We start from the raw sequence: 14,155 nt of genomic DNA on the forward strand, positions 1-14,155 counted from the left end.
TTTGCCATACCAAATTAATCACATCACATAATGATGACATTATTAGAGTCACACACTAAGGCTTTGGCAATATTGTTTACTTTACCTTTATATTTTCAGTATGAACGGTTTTACACTTTACAAAATGTCCCCCTTTTCCCAGTTATAAATGTTATTAACTCATTCATAAGATTAATGAGTAGTAAGCACTACCTGGATCTTGCCAAATACTGATTCTACATGAATGTATGAAAGTAGTCATACATTCATACAATAGTTTTTGTTGATATTTAAGAGCCACCAGTAACACAATTTGTGCAGGCAAGTCAACATTGACTTTGGGCAAGTAGATTTCTGACCCACTTGCCCAACCGCTCAAGTGAAAACACTGAGCCCTGAAATAGTACCGACATTGCTGTCAAGCCTTGTTCTTGAACGACAGCTTATTAAATACAGCCATTTCATTTCTTCTCATCTGTATCACTTTGAAAAACTAAAGAAATCCCTCTACAATATAAAGATTTTGACATTAAATGATCCCACAAATCTCATAAACTTAAAGCCACCTCAGTAATTTACAGCTTTGGTCAGCCGTAATTCCTGGAGGGAAAAAAAGCTAGGCAAAAATAAAATAATAATAATAAAAAAAAGTTCTGTCTACTTATCATTAGCTGCTGTGTTCCATAATGGCATGAGTCATTTTTCAGTGAAACCATACAGAGCTTTATTTTCAATAACACAATTTTTCTGTGTGGTTTGGCCATTAACTGTGTCTGGCCAGCATGAAATTCAGTGTACCATTTCATACATTTCCTTGTCCTTACAGTTCAGTTTGAGAGCAGCGCCCTGACGGACCAAACCACACAAAACAGACTTGAACGCAATAATAACAAAGTCAGAAGGCCTCTGTGACTGTAATCGCCACATAACGACCCCTTGCTGAGCAGTGTCAAACGAGAGACAGCGCTGGTGATTTGCATGTGTCGTGTTTAACCAACAGTTTTCTGTCTGTACACCTTTTATGCATTATGGATGAGGCACAAGCTGAACAACAAGCTCTCCCTTTGTTCTGCCTGATGCTCCAGTTACATCATAGGAAAAGCCCCATGGTCCTGTGACTGCGCTGACTGACTGAGACACAGAGCCGTTGGGGAGCTGTTGATCAGACCTGTTGATTCTTCACTTTGTTATACTATCATGTGTATGTATGTTTACATGGAGACACCGGCACAGCTCCACACACACTTACACCCAGTTATTGATCTACACTTAATAAAAATATACACGCTTTTGATATTACTCCCATTTTTCATGTGTTTTAGTAGAAAAATCTAAGACTTCTTTTGTGCTCACGAAAGGCTTAGTTGTCTCAAATTTTCATACATTTTTTAAAATTCATGTCAGTGAGGCGCCTTTGCCAAGACAGTCCATCTACCTGACATGAGTGGCATATAGAAAGGCTGATTTTGTTTATGAGGTGCGAACTATTTTATATAGGGCTAGAGATACCACTTTTTTTTTTTTTTTTTGTAGGGCAAAGTCATGACTCACCCTTCTCTGTCACTGATTGGCTAGTCCTCACTGCCTTTGTTGGTTGGGTTGGTTAGGTTTAAGGCCCGGTCAACAGGGCTGCCAGGTCTGTGTGACAAAACCAGCCCAATGGCAGATTAAAACCAGCCCAACAGCCAATTAAACCAGTGCTAGCAGGAGGACGGCGAGAGAGAGTGTGTATTTATGCAGTCGTGTGTGTGATGTGTACCCAGGTCTGTGTGTGTATGCGCTTATCTGGGGTCAGTTTGGTAAGATTTAGGTATAAATAAATTATTTCATTTCAAATTCAAATGTGTATTTAAAGGTGTTATTAATGTAATTTGCATGCAAAATAGGTCCACCCTACCAGCCAACAAACCCTGCAACATTTCAAAAGTAGCCCTATTCGGTAGGAAAATCATGGATCTGGCAACCCTGCCAGTCACCCGTGCAAATTGAGGGGAGCGACCATGAATGTGCGACTTTTCTTCACATCAAGTTCCAATTCCACAGCCTCAAACATTAGCAAAGACGTGTGTTGTTTGCCCTGGCAGGCAGTAGCCACTCCCCACCATTCACATTGGCTGGTGTTGAAGAATGTCAGGGTAAGCCAATCAAAAGCATTAAAATGTTGTTTTTTCAAGAAAAAGGCCTGGTCATACATATGTGAATGTGGGGGAGTGGCCATCACCTACCAGGACAAAAATGTTTGCTATTGGTCAACGCTGTGACTGCGTCTCCTCAAGATTCAGCAAAGTTGAACTGAACGCAAATAACAGACGCAAATTCACGTCCTCTCCGCTTAATTTGCATATGTGTTACTGAGCCCTAAAACTGATCATTTCAGAATGACCTTTTATTGTGACCAGTCTAAAACACACCTTTGTAATAATCATAAAGTTTAATCAGCAGCTCTATATGCCACACCTGTCAAGTGGATGGATTATCTTGACAAAGGAGAAATACACACAAACACAGATTTTAACAAATTTGTGAAATAAATCGAAAGAAGTTATTTAATTTTCTTAATCTATATGAGTTAAAGTCAAAGACAATACTATGCCACCTCTTGAATTTAATGAATGATAGTACATAAATAAATAATTTAGATATTCAGAATCCAAAGAGCAGCTGTTGACTACATTCATTATTTGATTATTCAGGCTTGATATCTGCAGATTAATTCATTTGATGAAACTGCCAAGACTGCTTACTGATTTTAAATGCTTTAATGTCATGTTTGTAATAAATGTATATGTGACAGGTGCCATCAGTGTGCCACCTGCTACATATTAAAAGCACATTTTGCCCTAAAGTGGTGCATTTAGACACTGCTGTGTAATTAAACGTGCTGCCTGCAGGGGAGCTCTGCATCCTTCTTGGCATAAACTGCATGGGTTAACTGATGGTCTCCCCCAAACACTTTAACCTGTTTTTTAACCCTGTATTATTTTAATTTAGTGGATAGCCATTTTCATTGAGAAGAATCATCTGAACATTTAAGCAGTCATTTTATGTTGAAATAAATTAAATGTCAGTAACCATTGTCCCACATGCAAACATTTTAATTATTTTTATTTTAATTTGCATCCTTTTTAATTCTAATCCCTGACATTGGCACTTCTCTCTCCTCTCTTCCCGTGTCTTCTGTGTAATTGCCAGACTTTCTGTCTGTATATCAGTGACTCAAAGTTCTCTTTGTCTCCACTAGATTGCTTCATGTGAGGGGAAAAAAAAAGAAACTCACTTTCAGCTAATGATTTTTCCTCCTTTTGAATGGCTGGAAAGTAATTCCTATGAACTGCTCCAACACAGGCACAGTTATTTCATTGTTCTCACTGCCCTTTCTCTAATTGTGCCCATAAAGGAGAGATGCCAGTGTTACAGTTTTTTTTTTTTTTTTTTTTTTGTCTCTGTTCGAGGGCTACCCACCGGTGTTTCCTGAAGTGGTGCAAAAGCTGTGTCTGAAACATTATTAGTGCTAACTGTGCAGAAATGGAATAGATCCCAAGCTTGAGCAAGTTCCATGATCAACATGTGAAAGTATAAATTATGTGAAATAAGAGCTGTTATAAACTTCAATTAGCCAAATTTTCAGTTTAAGTTTGCTTCACAGTTACATATTTATAATCCACACCACAAAGTGCCAGGATTGGTTTTTTGTTTAAATGCCTGAACTGGTCCAATGTCTCTGTGACCGAGGAAATTAAGAGCCTTATTGGTTTAGGAGCAGAGGTTGAATTAACGTGACGTGATGGAGTGTGTGACTTTGACATGGGACACCGCTGTTTGTTTCCCATTTTTTTTCCAGCTGTCAACATTGGTTTGTTTTAACCATGACCACGATAGTTCCCTAAACTTGAGTAACAGTTCTTTTTAAATTCAAACCATCTTTCCCTAACCTTAACCAAGTAGGTTTTGTGACTAAACCTAAAGAAATCAGAGTGGTGTCAGTTCAAAAAACGGTCCTATGAATGTGCTTTGTAATGTGCATTTAGAAAAGAACTGACAAACAGTGTCCTGCCGTGGAACCAGATCAACAAACGCTACTGTGGGTTTGTTTTGGAAGGCAATGGTAACACGTTTGGTCATTTAGCACTTATCATTCATTCTATATTATGATTTATTTCATTTTTTGTTTGCTTTTTTCACACTAGAGCATGTGAAAAAGTTGAGTTGAGTAATATTTCCATTCTAGTTAGTCAGTCTTTCTGAGTTTTATGTCAGCAGCATCACTGCTAGCTGTTCCTGCTCACCAAACTAATGCTATACGAATAAGAAATAAAATACAAAATATAAATATACACTGTATATGTGTATGAATGGAATGAATGTCCCCACCTAGTATTTTAAAACCTAGTGGGAATTTGAAGTCAGCAGCTATAGTTCATTTTCACAAAGTTTTATGCTGAAGCATGTGAAGTAAAATGGATCCATCATGGCGATGATAACAGTAATTTCTGTTGGTGCATTAATGGTAATTCCTATCATCATTTAGCATCGAGCTATCAGAGTAAGAACTGGTTATTTTGCATATATAAAAACAGATTCAGGAATTAAAATATCAACACAGAAATAGCAAAAACAATCATGATACTTGTCACAATTGTTTTTCCACCTCTATAGTGTATCCTTCTTTTAAGTAAGCCATTTTCTGGAGCTTAAGTAAATAATGATAGATATGTAGATATCATCCTGCAGCTGTTCAGAGGGATCATTAACCAAATTAATCATATCATGAATACTGTCACTTCAGGTGTCTCGATTCTCTGTGAAGGTAAGAGGAAAAAGAGAATATCAGGCCGTAACAGACTAAAGCTGTAAGAAAAATTTTAATGTCTGTGTAAAATATTATTTTAGTCCAGTGTGATCTCAGTGATTCAGTGCTAGATAACACAAAGACCTGTTGAGAAGTCCAACACAAGATCATTTTATCATTCACTCTTTTATTCTTTTGATCACTTCTCTGATAATGTGTTTGGCAGACAGTGTCTAACCTGTATGCTTTAATACATTCAGCTGTAGCGCAAAAACATACAGTCATCACTGTTTCTAATTCCCATAGTAACCATTACACAGCAGAAGTCCCTCCTGCAGCTGTTGACCTCAGCCAACTCCCTTGACAATTAAAGATCACTCAGCATGGCTATGCAACTTCTCCCACACTCTCAACAAGCAGCTGATAGCATCTCGCTGTGAAGAAAAGCAAGTGGAGCGGAATATAATGTGTGTCTAAATGAGGGATCCCCAGCTCTGATGTGTGATAGCGAGGCCTAGCGACCATTGGTGCGGGCCCGCGTTACACGGTGGAGCTCGGCAGACGAGCGGCAGCGTCTAAAGCTCTTTGTGCCTCCAGGATCACCCCGACTCATTCTTATTCAGACATGATCAGAGGGGAGGCAGGAAACTGAGATTAGCTGCAGATCAAAGGAGCTGCCTCGCGCCAGCACTCGTGTTTTGTAGATTTAGGCGGCCCCGGCGCACAGGCATTGTATAGTGACGGCGGAGCGTCATACTGTTTTCTGGCCTCGACAGTGCTCAGGGGGGTAGATGGAAAGAGAGTTTTCATACAGGAGGCTGGACGGCTGCTGGAAATCTTCCAAAATTAAATAATAAAAGACAATAGAAGGAAATGAAAAGGAAAAATAAGAGCAAAATTACTATGCCGTTACTGTAAGCCATTACAGTGGAACAAAGATACTTGTAGTTTCCAAGCCATCGCAATCGAAACTGCTTCCATATGTGTAATTGGTCTTGGTTCAGTGATAATTTGTTTTAAAAATGAAATGCACTTTCTACAGTAACATGTCTTAGGTAACTCAAGAGCATCTGGAACAGTTGTGCCCACTAAATAACCATGGAAACTAACTACAGCACCAGCAAATTACTTCTATGCTGTGTCTTAACCTTTGTATTAATTTAGACAAAAACACCAGTGGAAACCTCAGACAGCATATCTGCATTCAATTACATTCCACTTAAACAAGCAGCAACCACAAATCTCTTTGTCTTTGATTCAGCAAGTTTCAGCTTTTCTTAAACGAATGGCAGTAAAACTGCGACTAAAGTTGCATTTCATCTACATTCACGTTGCATACATCACCAGAGAAGATAAACAAACTTCCCTCACTATTCATACTGCATAGAGAACAGCAACAATGAAACTAATAGCAGAGTGTGAAGGTGAAATGACAGGATGAAGAGAGTTTCAAAGGCAGAGAGGCAACTGCGTAAGAGCGCTCACCGCCCTACAGAGAAAGAAAACAACGCGCTTCCTCAACTGCGCTGACCATCAAAGCCGTGGAATTCAGGGGCAGGAAAGCTAATAAGTGAGGACCGAGCGGTTCCTGTAAACTGGGTCAAAGTTTCTCAGGTCCTGCCTCTTCTGGTTAAAACCAAGTGGACAGTATCTCTTCCCAGGTATGAAATTAGGGACACAAATTCATGTTGGCTTGTCTAATCATACCCCTCTCTCTCTCTCTACATATATATATATATATATATATATATATATATATATATATATATATATATATATATATATTTAAATATGTTAATTTTAGTTTGTTATAGTTCAGTTTGAAGGAGCAATATGTAACATTGTTGGGAGTTGGAGTAGGTTGAAATCCTATTTAATACACAGTTAATGGTTGAATTGTTTATAACTGTCAATTGTCTGTCAATGTAAAGCTAAGCTCCTGAAAAACAAAAGCACACTGATCTGAAAATACACACTCTGGAGTTTGAGTTCAGTCCCTGCTTGTCTCACTGCCTGCCAGACTCCATACAAACATATTGCCCAACTGAACCTTTATAAACATCTGCTCCTTCTAAAAGATTATTAAAGATTTTTTTTAACTCATAAACAGACACTAAGTCATTCTGCGAACATTCTGCATCAATTTGAACTCTAACTCATGTAAAACAGGCATACAAAAAGTTATTCTAGCTGGAAATAAAAACTTTAAAGGAGGGTACTGCGGCTGCTGTGTTGCTGCTGAGTAGTGAGTATTTCAACTTATATCTATATTTTGTATGTAGAATTTCTGATAACATGTCATAGTCATTTTATGATTTATTACAGTAAATATATTACAGATTTCTCCTTTAAGCTTTGCTCAGGAAGGCAGAAATTCAGGGCTCTTGATTGTCATCATCATTATTATTATTATTATTATTATTATTATTATTATTATTATTAATTGTATTTGTGGTAGCAAATGTACAATAACGATATAGTATGAAATGTACAATCTGAAATAAAATTTACTCGATATACAAGACTATCAAATTCAGGAATAATATTACTTTTTCTCTTATTTCATCCAAGAGCAACAGTTAAATCAAATGTTGAAGGAAAATATCCAACAGTCGTTCACCACTCATTACAATGAAACAAAGCCTTGCTTTAGTATGAAATTCCATTTGGTTGTTTTGGGACAAGTGCCCTACAGTAGAGACCTATTCTTATGCCTCCTGCAAACCCCTTTGGTTCGGAATAAACCCCTCTCTGTTCATTTAGTATGACAAAAGTTTCTCATTTGTTTCAAAAGTTTACTCAATATGTCTTACTTTAACACCGAACTGTGTGACACATATTACTACTGAAGTGTGTATTTGCCACTTAGGTAGCTACCTCGAGGGAATGAGTCATTTCTAAAGCAAACAGCATGTTAAGGCCATGCTCTTTTCTCTCACTGATAATTCCAGATTGTGCAATGAGATGTTCTAAGCAATTACCCTTAAAAGTACCAGTAACCTAAACTGACTGTGAAGAATTAGAAGCAGAGAAACTACACAATATAAAGTTCCACTTTAGTGGCTTGAATCATTTGTCTTGCCTTGGAGAAATAAAAATGTAGACTTTTAAAACTTAAACACGCTCACTCAATCAGCTATTCCGCAAGTGTTCCACAGAGGTGATTGGCAACAGCTGGGACCTGACTCCTCCTTCAGCTGTGTTAGAGCTTCTCTGGTGTCTTTCTACTTTGTCAAGAGCAGGAAAAACTCAAAGTAAACACGAGTTAGGTGTATCTTTTGGTCTGGTTCATACTGATAAAGTCATTTCTGTATTTGGCTAAATGACAAAGACATCATTCATAAATCAAGCAAAGGTATAATCAAATAATTAGACGAGAGCACTTCAAAATAAATTTGAGAACGGTTCAAATTAAGCAGCTCAAATATCAAAATTATGGCTTAATGTGTTAAACATGTCATGACCCATTGCGTATGGTTTGAAATCCTGACAGAGACAGGTTTTCCACTGACAGAATGAGATCTAGAGGAAAAAAGGAAGGGAATAGGTGTACTGTGAAAACTCACCCGTGCCGTTTCTCTGCTTCCCCAGGAAGTTAACACCCTGCAGCACCAGCTCAGGCCCGGCTCAATCAAACAGTTCAAAAATTAAAAAAAAAAAAAGAAGAAGAAAGGAAAACAAATGAGACAGCTGACAAAAAGAAAACAAAAAATACCGACAAACTGCCTAAAATAAATGTCCTGCATGTGATAAAGCCAGACCAGCTGGCTTTGAATAGAAACCCCCGATTTGGGTTGTGTGTTTGTCCCCGATCTCTGTCTGAACTGAAACCAGGTTTGGTTCTTTCCAACCACCCCCCCACCCCTGCCCCTCTGTCCCAGCTGAATCCACCTGTTCCCATCACTCCTGGGTAAATTTAGCCTTTGAGGGATCAGTGAGTCCCCCCTTTCACGCACACACACACACACACATCCCAGACCTTTGTCAGCACTGGCATATATGCCCTGGATTATTGCCCCCCCAAGAATGCTGCCATCTTCACAGTGGCAAAAAAAGACCGCCACCCCCCTTTCCCCTTCACACATTCACAACTCGAAACTGTAGAGACAACATTCTTCTCATTAGTTGTGATCGTTTTAAACAGAACTGTTAAATATCCAAACTTTACACACTTTCCATAAACGTATCACATAAAAGATACCCTACTTTAGGGCTGCAACTAACATTTTTTTTCATAGTTGATTAATTGATTAATAGTTGTTTGCCTATAAAATGTCAGAAAATGGTGAAAAATGTTGATCAGTGTTTCCCAAATCCCAAAACGACGTCCTCAGATATCTCTAACCTACTTTAATTAATTACATGGCTTTACATATTAAAGGGATAGCTTGGATTTTTTGAAGTGGGTTTGTATGAGGTACATATCCATAGACACCTACAGTGGATGGTGGTCAGCACACTCCAAGTGTGGAGAAGCAGCAGGAGTACCGGATTGTGAAGCTAAGCAATGTACTGCTGAGGACAGGATCAGCAGCAATACACATTTTAAATTATTTAACCTTTTCTGACAGGAAACCACCGTTATACAATCCAAATACTGCTCTTAACAAAGCCCCCAGACTCTATTTGCAAAAACAGTCATTTTAACACACAGAACACCAGAGTTGATTTGTTAGTTTGTTTTTGTTATTGTGTGACTTTGGTGAATCTGAACTAACCTTCTAAACATTAACACAACAAACTAACCAGTTCAGGAAGTAGTAAACAAGGAGATCCACTGGTCTGTGAGGTAAAAATACTGATTTTGCCTATGGAGTTTGGTTGGTTTGGAGAAAGCAATATTTGACTCATATGACTTTGGTTTACCTTTGGTAAAGTAGTGAAAATATTCTAAATATAGTGTACACTTAAACTAGTATTAATGGTTTTATGTGGGCCTTTTTAGGTGGCTAAAATATGTTTTGCTGCTGCCCCTGTCCACAGCATTACATTTCTTAGGTTCCTACTCCGCTAATCCTGCTGCTTCTCCAAAGTGAGTACGGATAAGTACCTCATATAAACCCTCTTCAAAAAATCCAAACAATCCCTTTAACTGAACCAGATCTGTTAGACCTATGTTACAAATGATCCCAAATTAAAAACTAATTTAAATAAGATCATAAAGTATTTCTGAAAATGTTATTACTTCATAAATTTGATGACCTAGGTTATCACAGCTACAAAACATTAAATAAATTTTGCTGAAACAAATACTGTTACCCCTTTCATAACCAGCATCAGTGTAATCTATGTGAATCATAAATAAATTATCCAATGGAAGAGATTAGCCAGCATTGATAGCATCTTGTCAAAAGTCAAAATACCAGGTGCACTGGTATACACCTATAATTTGGTAATTATAAACTCATTTAACTAAGTATATCTATGACTAAAATCCGCCTACAGTTTTGCTTTTTTTCAAAGAACCACAGGGCTCAGGAAATGTAATTTTTTCATTAATACCTGATAAAAATCATACATCCACATCCCAGAGAAAAGTTTTGAGTTTCCCTAAGCCGCTGGCATCCTGACTGTAAGCCATTTCTCCTTCTAAATGATACATTCAGTAGAATGTAAGTATCAACAAGCTTAAATCGTAATATCCTCTGTGACTGTTTTCACATTAGCAGAGTTTTGTGGGGGTGGCACAGGCATAATTGTATTTTTTATCAAGTACTTTCCAGTCAGGATCTTATACCTGATGCCAAAATCTAATGCAGATAATGACACGGAATCATACACCCAAATTAATGTTTTATATATCCCTCTTAAATCAGCCAATTTGCTAATGTAGAGATTGATGGTGTAAAGGAAAGATGAGTAGGATATAGATTGGTATTTTCCCAGAATACATCCAAAAGAGGAAATCCACCGCAAGAGGAGATAAAACAGTGGTGTTCCCTTGATGATTGATGGTGATGTATTCACACTCTTCTGACAGTGAAATATATTTTGTATTGATCTGCTTGTATTGTTTACATGTTTCTGGGCACAGATAATCAACTAATCTGTTTATTTTTGAAGATTTCTGTCACCATGACTACCTGTACTCCTATACATCTGGATGATTAGTGTCTCAGCACAGTCTGGTGCTTGTGATGACCTCACAGACAGGAATTCAGCGATCTGTTTGGGTGGAGATAGGGGATGGTTGATGGATGCTAGTGGGAGTTTATTTAATTATAACATCCCTAGATGAAGGAGGGATCTGGTGTCTTGATCAAAGTAACTTTAGAGGGTAACTTTGTATTTTTTCCATGTTTTCGTGTGTAACTGATCAGTGGGGACAACAATTTTTTGAATTGGTCCAGTATTTAGGGAGAATGCTGCATCTGCAGAAGTGAAACTAAGCCACAATGTAATCGCTCCTGGCAACTGTGCACCATCATCATCATCACCATCAAATTAAGTCCTCTAAAAGTGCTTGTTTTTGCCACTGACAGGCTCAGATTGTTATTTTAAGTGTCTGACAACAATATGGAAACTATCCCTGCAGATTGTCCCTGTTTTATTGCTCATGACAAACTAACCAAACTCCTTTTGCAAAACTGTACTTTTAACATTGTCATCTTTATTCAAACTCAGCAGAAACAAAATAAAACTCCAACCAAAAGCGTCCTGGCTCCTCCTCCATAGTGTTCCATCTGAGCCTGTCAGAGTCAAACACGTGCACTTTTCGTGGACATATCTGACAGTGCACCGTTGCCCTGAGGGATTATCTTGTAGTTTAGTTTCGCTTCCGCCAGCTGCAGCACTCTCAATACGAGACCAATTTTAAAAATCGTTGTCCCCATTCAGATACAAAAACATGAGAAAAAAGGCTCCAAGCAAAATAAATACCAAAGCTGCCCTTTAACACTGCGACATGATCTGTGCAGTACCCACAAAGCCAACTTACTGCTTTTGATGCCACAGAGCCAGAACAATACACAACCATTTGCACACTGCACTGCCTTCATTTACTGGCTTGTGTATTTTGGATAAAGACTTCCTCTCAAAACACTGCCGTCCCAGTAAGGGCCTGGTAAGAGGGCATTTTAGCTCTGTCTCCCTTTTAATGGGGTTGTGAAGGGACTAAGTCGAGGGACACAGGACTAAAGCCTTGCTGTCTTTTTATGAGTGTGGCAGGGTCAAGAGGGGGAAAAACAGAGAGCAGCATGGCAGTCCGTGGCACACTACTGACCACAAGAAGACCAATGCACGGCTGCAGTACAGTCAGTAAACTTTAAGAGAAATCCTGTCCTAATCAAATGAGAACTAGCTGGTCCACATACATTCTGTCTGGTTTGGGTGGAAGGATTTTGCATTGCCTATGTGTGTGTTCATGTAAGCAGTGGTAGTAGAGTGCTGACAACTTATACTCCAGTAAAAGTACAATTACACCCACAATTAAAGACTCAAGTGAAAGTGAACATTACCATTTCAGAAACATACACAAGTAGAAGTAACAGGTTAATAAATTATACTAGTGGCAATACCAGTAATCTTAAAATGGTACCAATACCAAGAGTGTTTCGTTCAATACCTTCTCTTCTGTTTTGGTGGCACCTCGGTACACTGAACTACCAACTCTGTCAAACACACCACACTAGACTTCACCACACCATAGAGTGTATGTAGCTTTTGGCTGCTACCTGTAGATGTGGTAATGATCCAATCTTACATTGTATACAAATAGTTTTTTATTTCTAGAGCTGGGTATGAAAAGGGTTGAATGCAGGTATCATTCGAGAGGAGAAGTTTCAATACTACTTGGTAGTGGGTTATTTGAATTGATATCTTAAAGGTATTGAGTACCAATACTCAGCCCTATTCACACCATCGCCAAACTATGTCTTCTGTTATTGTTATAATTTCCCTTAGCAGCAGAATTTACATATTGTGCATTTAATATTTTTATGCTGTACTGAACTTGCATGAAAGTAACGTTAATGTTCAAAGATTAACATTACACATGAAAAATGAACATAGCTAATGTTAGCTGGGCTAAGCACATTTTCACCTACAGTATGTGCAACTTATGTCAATGTACCTGCGAAGGTTAGAGGCACAGGAAGCACTTTATCGTGTAACTGTTATCTTTAGAAGTTCTGGTGCAAAACTTTGGACAGATGTGGACAGGGATTGTTAGTGAAAGCTGACCCTTGTTCTGTTATCACTGCATCATGGTCAAAAAGACAGGTGGTGCTTATTTTTCTTTCAGGTGGCTAGCAACTTATAAAGGTGCACTTAATCCACACACTTGGCTCAAAAACATATTCAAGTGGGAGTAAAAGTCCAGTCTATGAAAAACATACTTTTTGCTCTTGTTTATTACTTGTAACTCATTATTATCCACACCTGCATGCAAGTATGAAATTCACTCATTATTGCACATACGTACGTGTTTTCTTGTGCATATTAGTGGGGGTGAGGCTGTGTGTCCGTGCTGTGGCTCACACCACTGTGGGCTATGCCAGTGGTGAAACACAAAGTGTTCTGTCAGCTGAGAGGTGACAGGCGCTCAACAGGAAACGTGGCATGGCGTCTCCTCTGAAAACTCCTTTCACTCCGTTTTATTTTCTCTCTCTGTTTCTGTTGCTTTATCATTAAATCATCAACAGAAAATTAAAGTAATTATTGTAATGAACCCACTGACAGGTTTATGTAACTCTGGGTGGATTTATGAGCGCTTTTAAAACAACTCTACAGTAGACTCAGGCAACCCTACAGTCTGGCTCGGAGCTGATTATTATGAGGATCACTGGTATAAGAATGCATGCATGTGTAAGTTAGTTTTCTTCTTAAACATAGGTGAGAAGTAACTGATAACAAATGCTTTGTTGCTGTATTTAAGTAGTGTTTTCAGGTATCTGTACTTATTTGAGTATTTATTTTTCTAGCAACTTTTTACTTTCACTCCCTACATTTTGACACAAATATCTGTACTTTCTACTCCTTACATTTTCAAATCAGGCTTGGTACTTTAGTTTGAGGGGAATTATTGATTACTTTTATTTTGCATCATGGTATACCACCTTCCTATCATCAGGACCGATTTCAACCGTATTGGATATTAGCACACAGAAAAAAAAAACAATTTCTTCTTTCTATTTCTTGGTGTATGCATCAGTGTAATTTAAGCATGACAGATGTAACAAGATGAAAATGATGTAACAAGACCAAAAAGACATAACAAGACAAAGAATGATGTAAAACACATAACAAGATGTAAGACAAAACTGCATAACAAATGACGTACAAGTAAGAAGATGAAAATGACATAAGATAGAACGATAAAAGATGAAAAACAACCCAAAAATATGTAACAAGACAAAAAATAAGTAACAAAATGAAAAACAAAAAACA

At 38.1% G+C, this 14,155-nt stretch overlaps 1 protein-coding gene across 10 annotated transcripts in view; it reads right to left on the bottom strand.

The window, feature by feature from the left end:
- mef2cb (myocyte enhancer factor 2cb) overlaps positions 1 to 8,611 on the bottom strand; it is a 105,466-nt gene extending 96,855 nt beyond the window's left edge. For all 10 annotated transcript variants that reach the window (XM_084729030.1, XM_084729028.1, XM_084729025.1 and 7 more), the window contains exon 1: positions 8,335 to 8,611. The gene's annotated coding sequence lies outside the window, so the exon portion shown is untranslated. The remainder of the gene's footprint in view (positions 1 to 8,334) is intronic.
- Positions 8,612 to 14,155: the final 5,544 nt, after the last annotated feature.

The sequence above is a fragment of the Lutjanus erythropterus genome, chromosome 10 (genome assembly GCF_056507025.1).
Source record: "Lutjanus erythropterus isolate fLutEry1 chromosome 10, fLutEry1.hap2, whole genome shotgun sequence".
In the NCBI taxonomy this organism is placed as follows: domain Eukaryota; kingdom Metazoa; phylum Chordata; class Actinopteri; order Lutjaniformes; family Lutjanidae; genus Lutjanus; species Lutjanus erythropterus.